Source organism: Mus caroli, chromosome 7 (genome assembly GCF_900094665.2).
Source record: "Mus caroli chromosome 7, CAROLI_EIJ_v1.1, whole genome shotgun sequence".
Taxonomy (NCBI): Eukaryota; Metazoa; Chordata; class Mammalia; order Rodentia; family Muridae; genus Mus; species Mus caroli.
Window position 1 is genome coordinate 81,476,395 of NC_034576.1, and position 3,243 is coordinate 81,479,637.

A 3,243-nucleotide genomic window follows, 5' to 3' on the forward strand; every position below is an offset into this window, starting at 1 on the left:
AAAAAAAAAAATAAAGACAAGAAGCCATAAAGGCTTATACATAGGTGCAGGAAGTGCTGCCTGGTGGTTGGTTCGGGTCCAAGATCATTGTGGCTAACTATACAAAGCCGTTCTAGCTGACTTCTGTTGCGATTTGGTTTCCAGGAACACCAAAGAACAGAACAGAATCTGCAAACAAGCAGAGCATGAGAAAGTTTCCGAGTAGCAGCACAGCAGAACGTTTCCTTGTGCCACGAGTAACAGCACACATGGCAGGTCAGACAGGTAAAAGTTACCTAGGCCTTAACAATACCCTGTCTCGACACAACACAAAACACAGTACAACAGATAAAGTTAGGGTCTGAGGGATTCACATCTGGTCCTACCTCACCACAAACCTGAGGTGTTTTACTGTGGCAATGCCTGCCATCTGTGATCCTGAGCTCAGGGAACTTGGGGACTTCCTCCCAGGATTGGAGAGTGCAGTTTATATTCTCTAGGTCCGCTCCTCACCCCCATGCTTACTGCTCTATTGTTTCCTATGAACTTCCAAAATCACGGGGTTCATCTGCCCCATCTGGCAGTCGATAACCACTAGGTGGCAGTCATGAACCATCAGCCTAATAAGGCTGCCCTGAAGACTGGAAGTCCAGTGGTGGGGAAAACTTTAAAAAGCTTGGGTGCTGGTCAGGGACTGCTAGTCTTAGTTTCAGAAAGGGGCTGAGAGCTGGCCCAGGCCCAAGATGGCTCCAAGCTCTCCAACTCAAAGCCCACCATTCTTTCAGTGGCTTCAAGTTCTTTTGAAAGGCAGGACAAACCTAGATTCTTAAAGGACTGCTCTGACTAAATTTCCTGCCTCAGGCTGAGACGCTTGGATGCCCTGAAGCCTAGCTTGTTACCCAGGGGTACTAAACCCATGGGAAAGCCTGCATCTTGCAAGGGGCCAGCTCCTTATTCCCAGCTGTCCTGAGGGGACTCTCTGGACAAGACTGGGGAAGGAGAAGGATTCCAAGTCAGCACCTGCTCGGAGGGCCCAGATGGAAATGTCCCGAGACTGGCCAATGGGTACAGCGTCAAGGCTGCCTCTGGTCTATCTAAAGCTGCACTCTGCCTGCCAGCTGGCTCTGGCCTCCATTCACCTGGCGCTGTCTATCCTGGGACTGGAGGGGCCTGATGACAGGTGGAGCCCTAGGTTATATAGTAGGGATGGTCCCTTACCACTTATGCTCAGGACCCAGTGACATGTCTCATCTCCAGATGATTTTCTGTCTCATTCTTCTACCCCAAGTCCTTGACTTTCTAAACTGTGTCTCACGATCTTTTAAATGTTTTTACTCTGACCCCCTGACCAGCCCAACGTCCCATCATACACCAAACCCACTTTGCCCACCTTCCTCTGACCTTACACATATTAAGTTCTTTAATCAATGGGGTAAATCGGGGTAACAATTTGGACCCATCCCAGCCAGGAAGGAGAAGTGTCCCCTGCATATCTAGGGCTGGTGGAAAGATAGTTGGCATTAAGGATGAGTCACCCGCTGCCACCTAACCCTGAAGCACAGAGGAAAACTTGGGGAGGTATCGGAAATAACAAGCTAGAAATGACCCTGCCTGGCTGCACACACACCTGAGTCACCTCTGACTCAGACCCAGACTGCAGGTTGCCTGCCTCTGGCAGCCCCCTGCTCCTTTGCTCCTCCAGCTCAGCAGCTGATTGGGAAAAGTACTCCCTGCTCGCTCATCCACCTAAGAACCTTCAGCACCCCCCTAGGTCCCTGCCCTGAAAATGTCAATGACCTGGGCACCACAATCCAGCATCCCTGCACCAACCCGCCCTCTTGGAGGGTGTCAGCCAACTCGGCCTGGTCCGGCTTCCAAGAGTGGGAGCCAGTGCTGCCCAGCTTCCTGCCCAGTGGTCTGTGGGCTGTGCCAGCTTCATGGCCAAGGGACTTACTCACCCTCGGAACAATTTCTCTTCTATATGGAAAGAACATATGCTTTTCCTGCTGTGGGATGAGAAAGCTGGAGGGAAAGGCAAGGCCTTGGCCCAGCCCCAGTGCTTTCCTTTCAAGCCACATGTGTTTCGTGGCAGAACCTGGAGGCCTCTGCTCCAGGGAGGCCTCAGGAACAAAGTCTAAACCCAGGTCTGCAAGCGGGAGGTCCCAGCCCCTTCTGCTTCCCCAGTCTCTATATCTGAAGCTAGGTTCGGTCTTTGTTCTGGGGCCTGGAACAGGTTTGCTTGTCTGACCCCCAATCTATGTCTTGTAGATCTGGGGTGGAGCAGGAGTCCTGGATGAGGGCAGATTTAAAATAAGTGTTCTTTCTATGGAGTTAGCATCTTTCCTGCATGGGACATGAAATGGCTGGAATTGTTCAGTACAGGCTGGCGTGCCTCTGAAACCCTGTAAGTCTGGCTCAGGATGCGGCAGAGAGAAGGGCAGAATCTGCCAGGCAGCAAACACACAGTCTGGACTTGGCGGCTTTGTTTCTTGGCCTGGTGACTCTGAACAGAATCTGTCTCCTCTCTGGCTCTGAAGCTGAAGCTGGCAGATGAGAGGGACGTCCTCTGAGTGCTCACATGAGGGTCAGAGACAGCCTTGTACATGCTGGGTTCCACCGACACACTCAGGAGGGAGGCTCTGAACAAACATGCAACAAGGTTTTCTGAGTGGGAGACTAGCTGCTGCAGGGATGGAGTGCCATCCGACGGCATCAGCTGGTCCTCTGAGACGGTCATGGTTACAGTCACGGTCATTGCCTGTGCTACTTGCTCCTTAGTATCTGGTTAGAATGCTCCTGTGATCACATGCATGAGTTTTTATCTTAGGAAAACAAAAGTGCCTGCTCACACCAAAAGCCTGAACTCAGTGTTTTCTAGCAGGTAACCTGGGTATTCATGGATGAGTGAATGTTTAACTAAGCGATACTGTGTCCATAGCATGTAGCTATCGCTCCACAATGTAGGTTACTCTCTAGAGAATTATGTCAAAGTGCAGAATCAGTCCCAGCAGGTAGAGACTGTGTGGTTCCATTTACTGAAATGCCCTGAAATGTCATAGCTCCCAAAATGAGGTTAGTTTTGTAGTCGTCAGGGCCTAAGTCCTGGGGTAATGTGAAGTGTAGCATTCTGAGAAGGGAGCCCTCTCTTAACTGTAGGATTGATTCTCCATGCTACAGCCACAGAATGTGTCTGCCATCTCTTGTCCCTGCTGTGAGACTGAAGGATTTCTCCGAGGAAGCCAGGCCAATGGCAATGATCTACAC